The following is a 13,074-nucleotide window of genomic DNA, read 5'->3' as shown; positions in this document are numbered from 1 at the left end:
ATGCCTGCCGCTAGGCTTGGGAATATTAGGCAATGCTAAGAAAAGCATGAGGTGCAGAGTAAATTCCCGCTATTTTTATCTGCTAGGCCTGGTGGCGCACACATGTAATCCCAGCGCCTCAGGAGGCTGAGGCAGGAGATCACGAGTTCAAAGTCTGGTTTAGCAATTTAGGAGGTCCTCAGCAATTTAGCAACCCTCAGCAACCCTGTCTCCAAATAAAATGTAAAAAAATAGGGCTGGGCTGGGGTTGTGGCTCAGTGGTTAAGACTCTTTGTGTTCAATCCATGATACCAAAAAAAAAAAAAAAAAAAGAAAAAAAAATAATAATTAAGGGCCTCTGCCATCTTGTTTGTTTTTTGCATTGCTGGGAATCAAATCCCAGGGACATCTGCATGCTAAGCAAGTGACCTACCACCAGCTACACCTCAGCTCTTTTTTTTTTTTTTTAGAAAGAGAATTTTTTAATATTTATTTTTTAGTTTTCGGTGGACACAACATCTTTATTTTATTTTTATATGGTGCTGAGGATGACCCAGTGCCCTGCGCATGCCAGGCAAGCACGCTACCGCTTGAGCCACATCCCGAGCCCAGCTCTTTTTTTTTTTTTTTTTATTGCCTAGGTTGGCCTCGAATTTGGGAGCTCCTATGTTAGCTTCTCAAGTAGCTGGGATTACAGGCATGTTCCAGGATCTGGAACCGAGTATATAAAAATTAAAATAATCCCAAAACGATGGCAAAATTTATGGTAGATTTTAAATGCTTATATTTAACAAGGTAGTGCTTTGAACACTTAAAAAATATGATTGAAAATTATGATATTTCTGCCGGGTGCTGTGGTGCACACTTGTAATTCCAGTGGCTTGGAAGACTGAGGTAGGAGAATCACAAGTTCAGAACCAGCTTAGTGAGGCCCTAAGTAATTTAGGAAGACCCTGTCTCAAAAAAAATTGCTGGGGATGTGGCTCAGTGGTTAAGCACCTCCAGGTTCAATCCCAGAAGTACCAACCACCCCCCCCCCTCCAAAAAATTGTGATATTTCTAAAATCATAATAGAATTGGAAAAAAATATATAAAGTAAGGTAATTTATTTCAATCTTGTATTTGACCATAACTATTATTACTTTTTTTTCCCCCATACTTGGAATTGAAACCAGGGACATGTTACCATTGAGCTATATCTCTGGACCCTTTTTTATATTTTTAAGTTTGAGACAGTTCTTGCTAAACTGCCCAGGCAATCCGCCTCAGCCTCCCCAGCTGCTAGGATTACAAAACAAGATTACACCATGCATGACTGACCATAATTGTGTGTGTGTGTGTCCACAAGACCTGACAAGAACAATTTTAGAGGAGGAAAAGTTTATTTTGACTCACGGTTTCAGAGATTCAGTCCATGATTGGCTGACTCCATAACTCTGGTTCCCAGAGTGAGGAAGGGCATGGTGGAGGAAGGCAGCTCAGGACATGGTAACCAGAAAGCAGAGAGATAGCAGACCATAACTTCTTAAGGAGGTACACCAAAAGTATAAACTGAGGACCAGGGGTGTAGCTCAGAGATAGAGTGCTAGCCTAACACATGGGAGGCTATGGGTTGCATTCCTATCACTGCAAACAAAATCATAAAAGCATGTATTTGAGGTGCTTTGTGAAGGTGAGTTCTAGGTCAAAGGGGCCTCCTGACACCTGCTGCCATGGTCCCTAAATATGCTTTGCAGTTAGTTTAGAATTCATGACCTTCGGTGATTTTTTTACTTTGTATAGTACTAGGCATCAAACCCAGGGCCTCATACATACTAAGCACATGCTGTACCACTGAGATACATCCCTGTCCTACTTTGGTGATTCTGAATATTACACAAGTAGCTCCAATAGTTATGCTTATCTTTATTAAAGAAAAATAACAATTGAGAAGCATAGGTTTGGTGCACTTAAAATGGAGTTGGGAAGGTCATAATTAATCAGATCTTAGACACAACCACAATGGAACCTTTGAACATGACTGAACCACAGTATCCTAAAACATTGATAGCCTGTGATATCCTTCTGTACATCAGAACTCTTCCATCAACTACACAGAAATTGAGATGGCATCCAACCCCTTTCTTACGAGATGGCTTAACTTTTGCCAGCACCAGTCATCATTCCTAAGAAGTAATGTAATTCCAACCCTGTTTTAGGCTTAAAGCTGTAAATATATCCGTCATTTTGTAAGACCTCAAAGAACATTTCCTTCCTTCCTTCCTTCCTTCCTTCCTTCCTTCCTTCCTTCCTTCCTTCCTCCCTCCCTCCCTCCCTTCCTCCCTTCCTTCCTTCTTTCTTTCTTCTCGTACCAGGGATTGAACTCTAGGATACTCCACCATTCAGCCACATGCCCAGCCCTATTTTGTCTTTTATTTAGAGACATCGTCTCACTGAGTTGCTTAGTGCCTCACTTTTGCTGAAGTCGAAATTCTCCTGTCTCAGCCTCCCAAGCTGCTGGGATTATAGGCGTGTGCCACTGCGCCTGGCTCAAAGAACATTTTCAAGATCATTGGCATCTGTGATTTTTTCTGAATTTATTCCTAATTAATCACCAATAAATCTAGTTTGCTCTGTTCTCAACTAAGTTAATTTTTATTAAAGTTGATGCCTTTCTCTATTTCAACTTAGAATTAGATGGGATCTTGCTGAAATCTTCTCTAACAGACACATTCTACCAAAAGGCATGTTAAGGACAGCAGGGCAAAGATAATTTACTCCAACCTACAAAAAGTCTTGGTGACTAGGATTAGACTAGAACCCAGAAATGAGTCCTGGTTCAGTGGGCTTCCAAGAGCAAGTGAGTTCTTTGTTATGAACTTCCTGGAGAGTGGATAAAGCGGAGGATTCATGACATCACAAGAACTGTGAAAATTTGTGATAATTTGGAGATGTTGTGGTATTTCAGTTATCTCCACTTAGAGCTGAGAACCTGGAGTAACATTTCAGGCAGTAGATGCAGGTCACAAATTGCCTATGTCTTTCTTGCCCAGAAGCCTCAACTATTTATAGTGCCTGAAAGATTAGGTCATAAACTTAAGTCCGGGAAGAGAATCCAGAAACATAGGGACCTTAATTTCTTTTCAATTCTAGTTCCCAATGTTAACTAGAGAAAAATTACTTTGATGGCTTAGGTGTGGAAGAAAGAAGCTTAAGAAACCAATAGTTGAAGCTTGGAGGCACTTTCCAGCCTCAGGAAAATACATTTGGAAATGTGTAAGACCTGAAATATGTTGTAATTTTTGTCATACCAGTAGCCTGCTGGTGATAGGAATCTAACAGGAAATGGAATCAGTGTGTTAGGTCTAAAAGTGGGGAATGTTTGGGATTGTAGTGCATGGAAGATGATGTGCTCAGCCGAAAGAGGTAGTTACTACTCAACTCTGATCCTTGCCAAAGCAGAAGTGCACAGCCCAGTGTTGCTGAAACTTCCAATTTCTAAGAGAAGGTAGAAAGTCATATTTTCATATGAAATTGGCTGGATTTGTTTTTATTTGTTTGTTTTTATGGGGGGGATTTGTTTTGTTTTTTCCTTTTTAAAAGTTTAGAAACAGACTGGGAGTGTAGGCCAGTGGTAGAACACTTGACTAACATGCTCAAAGAAGTGGGTTCCATCCCGAGCATCAAAAAAAAAATGAAAAGAAATAAAAAGATTGTAAACAAATTAGAAATTTTAAAAGTGTTAAATAGACCCAAATTAACAAATATGTGGGCTAAATCAGGTCCACAAACTCCTGTTTGCTATCTTTTTATTACATGGCTGTTGGTGAGAAGCCGAGAGATTAGTAATCACTGATTTTTTTTTTTTTTAGTTATAGATGGAAACAGTATCTTCATTTTTATTTATTTATTCATTTTTATGTGGTGCTGGAGATCAAACCCAGGGCCTCATGCATACAAGGCCAAGCGCTCTACCACTGGGCTATAACCCCACCCCCAATCACTGAATTTTTGAATGCTGTTCCAGCTTATCCTTCAGTTTAGCCCATGAAGAACCATCAAGGACAAACAGCTTCTTAAGCAAGAATTAAAACCTGTCATATGGGTCCACTCCCCAGTACCAAAACATTCCCCCAAAACAACAGAAACAAACAAAAACCTGCCAGAGCTAAACTTTACAGAGGCTTTGTCCCAGTTCTTGGTGAGACAAGAAAGAGGAGTCCAAGAATTAAAGAAAGAAAAGAAGCTCCCACTGAGATGCACCATCTTTGTTTTGTTTTGAATATTATGTTTTTCAATTAACATAAAATTATTCTATGAATTTTAATACAGGTATGTGTTTATTCAACCATCCCCGCAATCAAAATACCATTACCCCATAATCCCCTCTTTGTATCCCCATCCACCCCTTAACATAACCTCTAGCCATCACTGATCAGATCTATGTCATTACAATTTTGTTGTTTCCCCTCTAATCAGGGTCTCACACATGCTAGGCCAGTGGGTGTTGAAAATTTATTCACGACACTTGTTAAAGATGGTGATAAAAGTTGGGTATGATGTCACACACCTGTAGTCCTAGCACTCAGGAAACTGAGGTGGAGGATGACTTGAGTCCAGAAGTTCAATAGTAGCCTAGAATGGCTGGGGCTATAGCTCAGTGGCAGAGCACTTGCTTAGCACATGTGAGGCACTGGTTTCAATCCTTAGCATCACATCAAGAGAAACAAATACAATAAAGGCATGCTGTCCATCTACAACTACTCCCCACCCCCCCAAAAAAAATAACAAGCCTAGGTAACAAGCCAGACACTACCTCAAAAACAGCAGTAGCAGCAACAACAATGACAAATAAACACCAAACTGAAAAGATGGTGATAAAAGAAAAAGTCTGAGATGTGCTAAATTTCATTACAAAGGCTGTGTGTGGTGGCGAGCGCGATTATAATCCCATTGATTTGAGATGCTGAGTAGCAATTTATCAAGACCCTTACTAATAATAGTATTTCTGGATTCAATCCCCAGAACCAAAACAATAAGAGCAAAAACAAAGGTCAGAGGGTAGAGGGGAAAAGAGATAAGGAAAGGTAATTAGTTAACAGTGGCAGGGATGTAGGTTAGTGATAGAACACTTGCCTACCAGGTGGGAGGCCTCTGGTTCTATTCCCAGGACAGCAAACAACAAAACAGTTGCTACAGGCAACATCATACTGAGTGAGGAAAAAAAAAAAAAAGAAAATATTTCTTCTAAGAGAAGGAACAAGACAAGTTCACTTTCACTTCTCTACTATAACATTAGAAGTTCTATCCAGAGCAATTGGGCAGGAAAAAAAAGTAAGGAGGCATACAAATAGGAAAGGAGAAAGTCAAATTATTGTGTTTGCAGATGATATTGGAGGATATGGAAAACAACAACCCCCAGGGAAAAAAGGGAACAACCCTCAAGGAGAAAGGAGTTCAATGGGTGCTGGGGAGAGAAGGCAAACAGTGAGCTCTGGGATCTGGATGTTCATTCACCCTTTCCCAGAAACAATGGGTTTTGAATTTTTGCTCCTGTTTTCTGATTTGGGGTTTGAACTTGCACAACTGTTCCCCCTGACTGCCCATCCAATGCATTTTACAAATAATTCAAATCTTGTTATGAATCAAATTGTAACAGGGGTTCACTTGATGTTTTGACTATATCTCTTGTGGCTTTAAAACTTATGTATTTTTTTTCCTAAACTTTTTCTCCCTAATCTTTTTTCTAACATTTTCCCTGATCTTCTTTTCCCTAAACAACTTCTCCTTGATCATCTTCCTTTTCCTCCTCCTCCTCCTCTTCTTCTTCTAACATTTTTTTAGTTGTAAATGGACATAATACCTTTATTTCATTTATTTATTTTTATGTGGTGCTGAGGATAGAACCCAGTGTGTCACACATGCTAGGTGAGTGCTCTACCACTGAGCCACAATCCCATCCCCCTCCCTTCTTTTCCCTGATCTTCTCCTTCATGATTTCTCCTCCCTAATCTCATTTTCTCTGAATCACCTCTGTAAAAGTCCCCTGTTTCTGCTGATGAACAGAGTCCCCTGTGTTTCTCCCTTGCTAGCAAAGCAATAAACCTTCTTTTTCCTTTTTCTCAAAACTGTATCCTGTTATAGGATTGGCATCAAAGACAAGGAGCAGGTTTCCAGCAACAAAATCTCATTTATTGTGAATCAAAACTCACTCAAACCTATGAATCAAAGCTCACTCAAACCCTATAAAAAATCAGACTCCTCCTATAATCAGTTGCCATTTTCTCTCCTGAAAATGTGCCATTCTGCTACTTAATAAAGAAATCTTGCTGATCTGTTGAGGTCTGTCCCCATTTTGGTTATTTTTGCTTTCAAATATGGTTTTTTTTTTTAGTTTATGAAAAAACGGAAATTTATTTTTAACAGTTTTTTATTCTTTTTTAATTGGCACATTATAATTATACATAACAGTGGGATTTGTTATAATATATTCATATTTGCACACAATAAAACAGTATAATTTTATCAATTTCATTTCCTAGTACTTCCCTTTTCCTTCCTCTCCCTCTATCCTCTTCTTCTATTCTACTGGTCTCTCCTATTTTTTTCCAATTATTTGTAATTAGTTATACATGATAGAAGAATGCATTTTGACACATTGTACACAAATGGAGCACAACTTCTCATTCTTCTGGATATACATGGTACACTCACACCAGTAGTGTTCATACATATTTATAGGGTAATAATGTCTGTCTCATTCTATACTCCTTTCCATTCCCACAGCCCCATCCCTACCCTCACTCCTTTCTGCCCAATCCAAAGTTCCTTCGTTCTTCCCTACCCCCCACTACTATGAATCAGCATCTGCTTATCAGAGAAAACATTCAATCTTTGTTTTTTTTTGGGGGGGGGATTGGCTTATTTCACTTAGCATGATGCTTTTTAGTTCCATCCATTTACCTGCAAATGCCACAACTTTATTTTTTCTTTAGGGATGAGTAATATTCCATTGTGTATATATACCACATTTTCTTTATCCATTCATCTGTTGAAGGGCAACTATGTTGGTTCCATAGTTTAGCTATTGTGAATTGAGCTGCTATAAACACTGATGTGATTGTGTCAGTGTTGTATGCTGATTTTAAGTCCTTTGGGTATAAACCAAGAAGTGGGATAGCTGGGTCAAATGATAGTTCCATTCCAAGTTTTCTGCGGCATCTCCATACTGCTTTCCAAAGTGGTTGCACAAATTTTTGGTCCTACCAGCAATGTATGAGTGTACCTTTTTTTGCCACATCCTCCCCAACCCTTATTATTGCTTGTATTCTTTTTTTTAATTGATTTTATTTTATTTTTTAAAAATACACGACAGCAGTGGAATGCAGTACATTTCTTATTACACATATAGAGCACAATTTTTCATATCTCTCTATATAAAGTATGTTCACACCAATTTATGCCTTTATATGTGTACTTTGTTTTTGTTTTTTTGCATTACAATTCTTAATACACATATATACCACAATTTTTCATATTTCTGTTTGTATATAAAATATGTTGACACTCAATTCAAGTCTTCATACATGTACTTTGTGTAATGATGTCCATCACATTCCACCATCTTTGCTAATTCCCTGTACCCTGCCTTTCCCTCCCACTCCTCTTCCCTATATAAAATTCATCTAATCCTCCCATGCTCTCCCTCCCTACCCCACTATGAATCAGAGAAAACATTTGGCATTTGTTTTTTTGGGATTGGCTAACTTCACTTAGAATTATCTTCTCCAATGCCATTGCTTGTATTCTTGATAATTGCCATTCTGACTGGAGTGAGATGAAGTCTTAGAGTAGTTTGGATTTGCATTTCTCTAATTGCTAGAGATGATGAATGTTTTTCTGTGTGTTTGTTGACTGATCATATTTCTTCTTCTGTGAAGTGTTTGTTTAGTTCCTTAGTCCATTTATTGATTGGGTTATTTGTGTTATTTGGTGTTAAGTTTTTTGAGATATATATAATATATATATATTTTGGTGATTAGTGCTCTTTGTGAGGTGTATGTAGTAAACATTTTTTTTCCCATTCTGTAGGCTCTCTCTTCTCATTATTGATTGTTTCCTTTGCTGAGAAGAAACTTTTTAGTTTGAATCCATCCCATTTTCTGATTTTTAATTTGACTACTTGCATTTTAGGAGTCTTCTTAAGGAAGTCAGGTCCTAAGCCAACATGATGAAGATTTGGGTTTTCTTTTTCTTCTATTAAGTGTAAGGTCTCTGTTCTGTTAGAACAGATCCCCTACAGATCCACTTTGGGTTGATTTTTGTGCAGGGTGAGAGTTAGAGGTTTAATTTTATTTTGCTACATATGGATTACCAGTTTTCCCTCCACCATTTGTTGTAGAAGCTATCTTTTCTCCAAATGTATATTTTGGGCACCTTTGTCTAGTATGAGATAACTGTATTTATATGGGCTTATCTATGTGTCTTTGATCTTGTACTATTCGTCCACATGTCTATTTTGGTGCCAATACCATGCGGTTTTTGTTACTATTGCTCTATGGTATAGTTTAAGTTCTGATATTGTGATGGTTCCTGCTTCACTCTTTTTGATAAGGATTGCTTTGGCTATTCTGGGTCTCTTATTTTTCCAAAAAAACTTAATGATTTCTTTTTATACTTCTATGAAGAATGTCATTGGAATTTTAATAGGAATTGCATTAAATCTGTATAACAATTTTGGTATTATGGCCATTTTGATAATATTAATTCTGCCTAACCAGGAGAATGGAAAATCTTTTCATCTTCTAAGGTATTCTTCAATTTATTCTTTAGAGTTCTGTAGTTTTCATTATACAGGCCTTTTACCTCTCTTGTTAAATTGATTCCCAAGGTTTTTTTTTTTGAGGCTATTGTGAATGGGGTAGTTTTCCTTATTTCTCTTGCAGTAATCACTGATGTATAGGAATATGTTTGACTTGTGGGTGTTGATTTTATATCCTGTTACTTTGCTGAATTAATTTATTAGTTCTAGAGGTTTTCTGGTGGAATTTTTTGTATCTTCTAAGTATAGAAACATATCATAGGCAAATAGTGATAATTTGAGTTCTTCTTTTCCTATTTGTATCCCTCTGACTTCTTTCATTTGGCTGATTCCTCTGGCTAGAGTTTCCAGGACCACGTTGAATAGAAGTGGTAAAAGAGGGCACCCTTGTCTTGTTCCAGTTTTTAGAAGGAATGCTTCCAATTTTTCTCTGTTTATAATGATGTTGTCCTTGAGCTTAGCATAGATAACTTTTACAATATTGAGATATGTTCCTGTTATCCCTAGTTTTTCTAGTGTTTTGAACATGAGGGGGTGCTGTATTTTGTCAAATGCTTTTTCTGTGACTACTGAAATAATCATATGATTTTTGTCTTTAAGTCCATTTATATGATGTATTACATTTATTGATTTCCATATGTTGAACCAAGCTTGCATCCCTGGGATGAACCCCCACTTGATTGTGGTGCACTATCTTTTCAATATGTTTTTGTATGTGATTTGCTGAATTTTATTGAGAATTTTTGTGTCTATGTTCATCAGGGATATTTGTCTGAAGTTTTCTCTCCTTGATGTGTCTTTGTCTGGTTTTGGTATCAAACTCATAGAATGAGTTTTCTATTTCATGGAATAATTTGAGGAGTATTGGTATCAGTTCTTCTTTGAAGGTCTTGTAGAACACAGCTGAGACACCGTCTGGTCCTGGGCTTTTCTTGGTTGGTAGGCTTTTGATGGTGCCTTCGATTTCATTGTTAGAAATTGATCTGTTTAAACTGTGTATGTCTTCCTGATTCAGTTTCGGCAGATCATATGTCTCTAAAATTTGTTGATGCCTTCAAGACTTTCTATTTTATTGGAGTATAAATTTTCAAAATATTTTCTAATTATCTTCTGTATTTCAATAGTGTTCATTGTGATATTTCCTTTTTCATCATGAAGTCTAGTAATATGATTTTTCTCTCTCCTTCTCTTCATTACTGTGGCTAAAGGTTTATCAATTTTATTTATTTTTCCAAAGAACCAACTTTTTGTTTTGTTAATTTTTCTTTTATTTCAATTTCATTAATTTCAGCTCGAATTTTAATTGTTTCCTGTCTTCTACTACTTTTGGTGTTGATTTGTTCTTCTTTTTCTAGGTCTTTGAGATGTAATATTAGGTCATTCATTGACTTTTTATTTATTTAAGGAACGAGCTCAATGCAATGAACTTTCCTCTTAGCACTGTCTTCTTAGTGTCCCAGAGATTTTGATATGTTGTATTGGTATTCTCATTTACCTCTAAGAATTTTTTAAATCTCCTCCCCTGTTATCCATTCATTCAATAACATATATTTAGTCTCCAGGTGTTGGAGTAGCTTTTATTTTTTATTTTATCATTTATTTCTAATTTTATTCCGTATGATATGATAGAATGCAGGGTAGTATTTCCATTTTTTTGTATTTGCTGAGAGTTGCTTTGTGGCATAACATATGGTCTATTTTAGAGAAGGATCCATGTGCTGCTGAGAAGAAGGTGTATTCGCTCAGTGATGGATAAAATACTCTACATGTCTGTTAAGTCTAAACCATTGATTGTATTATTACAATAGTTTCTATAGTTTCCTTTTTAAAAAAAATTTTTAGTTGTAGATGGACACAATTCCTATGTTTTGTTTATTTATTTTTATATGGTGCTGAGAATCAAGCCCAGTGCCTCACATGTGCGAGGCAAGTGCTGTACCACTGAGCCACAACCCCAGCCCATAGTTCTATAGTTTCTTTGTTTAGTTTTTGTTTTGCAGATTTATCCAGTGGTGAGAGAAATGTGCTAAAGTCACCCAGTATTATTTTGTTTGGTCTATTTGATTCTTGAAATTGAGAGGGGTTTATTTGATGTATGTAGACGTTCCGTTGTTTGGGGCATAAATATGTACGATTGTTATATATTGTTCATGTATGATTCTCTTAAGCAGTATGAAATGTCCTTCTTTATCCTTTTTGACAAACTTTGGTTTTAAGTCTGCTTTGTCTGATATGAGGATGGAAACCTCTGCTTGTTTACACAGTTCATATTAGTGATGTTTTTTTTCCCCAACCTTTCACCTTCAACCTTCAACCTGAGGTGAGTCTCTTGAAGACAGCATATTGTTGGGTCTTTTTTTTTTTTTTTAAATTCCAATCTGCCAGTCTATGTCTTTTGATTGATGAGTTTAGGCCATTAACATTCAGTATTATTATTGAGATATGATTTGTATTCCCAGTCATTTTGGTTTATTTTTGGTTTTTAATTTGACTTAGTTTCTCCTTTGATTGACCTTTCCTTTGGTGTAGCTTCTCCTTTTGCTGGATTTCAATTTTTTTTTTCCATTTCTTCCTTGTGGAATATTTTGCTGAGAATATTCTGTAGTGTAGGCTTTCTAGTTGTGAATTCTTTTAATTTCTGTTTATCATGGAAGGTTTTTAGTTCATCTTCAAATCTGAAGCTTAATTTTGCAAGACATAAAGTTCTCGGTTGGCATGCATTTTCTTTTAGAGCTTGATATATGTTATTCCAGGACCTTCTGGCATTAAGGGTCTGGGTTGAGAAATCAGCTGAAATCCAAATTGGTTTCTGTTGGCATAATTATAGCCATCTTCCTTTCCCCACCCTCAATTAATACTGTTCTTTTTAAAAAAATTTTGTAGTTGTAGATGAACATAATGCCTTTATTTTATTTGTTTATTTTTATGTGGTGCTGAGGATCGAACCCAGAGCCTTACACATTTGAGGCAAGTGCTCTGCCGCTGAGCTACAGCCCAGCCCAAATACTATTCTTATCTTCATCAAATTAAATACTAGCCCAAAATAAAAACTTACTAGTCTGGATACTGCTGGTCTGTTCTCTTATTGAGAGATAAGAAACAACTTACTGGTCTCTTGAGATGGGGACGTGTCAGTTCCTCTGCTCTCTCCTTGAGAGAGGAGAACTGCCTGTCTTGGTTCCCAAGAAACAAACGTGTCTTCCACAAAATCAGGTGAGGCTTGCTGGGCCAGTCACTGGTACTAAATCCATCCCTAACTCCCCGCCAGTATTCTAGCCTATAAAAAGTAACATTCAAGGGGCTGGGGTTGTGGCTCAGAGGTAGAGCGCTTGCCTAGCATGCATGAGGCACTGGATTTGATCCTCAGCACCACATTAAAAAAAATAAATAAAGAAATTCTGCCAACCCCAATTAAAAAATAAATGTTAAAAAAAAGTAACATTCAAGGGACAGAGCAGCCCATCAGGCTCCTGACAATAAATCTGCTTCTTATCCCAGGTGTGTGTGTAAACCTGCACCACTTTTCTTTCAGTTTCCCCCCCCACCCCCTATGTAATTTGTTTTTTTTCTCTCACAGTCTTTAAAATTCTATCCATATTCTGTACGTTAGTCATTCTCATTATTATGTGCCTTGGTGTGGATCTGGTGTAATTTTGTACTTTGGGGATCCTGTAAACCTTTTGTGGTTGATTTTCCATTTTATTATTTAGATTTAAATTTTTTTTCCTGACATTATGTCTTTAAAAAGATTATGCATTCCTTTGGTTTATATCTCTATGCCTCCTTCACCTATTCTGATAAATCTTAAATTTTGTAATTCCATATTTCTTTTTTTCTTAGACAAGTACTCTACCAACTGAGCTATAGCCCCAGCCATTATCCCATATTTCTTGGAAGTTCTGTTTCTGGTTTCTTAGCATCTCTTCTATGCAGTTGACTTTATTTTCAAGAGTTAATTTGTCTTCATTGTCTGAGGTTCTATCTTCTAAGTGGTCTAGTCTGTTGGTGATACTTTCCATTGAAGTTTTAATTTGGTTTATTGTTTCCTTCATTTCCAATATTTCTGCTTGATTCCTTTTTATAATCTCTGCATCTTTATTGAAGTGATCTTTTACTTCCTGTATTTTCTCTCCAATACCATCATTTATTTAGAAGATCAGCCTATTTATCTTCTAAACTCCTTCTCTGACATTTCTTCTACTGTATTGTCTATGGATTCTATTCTTGAACATCTTGGTTTGTCTCAGGCACTTTATTCCCTTGTTTTTTTTCATGTTGTTTGTGTGTCTTCACAT

This window comes from Marmota flaviventris, chromosome 10, assembly GCF_047511675.1.
Source record: "Marmota flaviventris isolate mMarFla1 chromosome 10, mMarFla1.hap1, whole genome shotgun sequence".
Taxonomy (NCBI): domain Eukaryota; kingdom Metazoa; phylum Chordata; class Mammalia; order Rodentia; family Sciuridae; genus Marmota; species Marmota flaviventris.
This window is presented reverse-complemented; position numbering follows the sequence as displayed.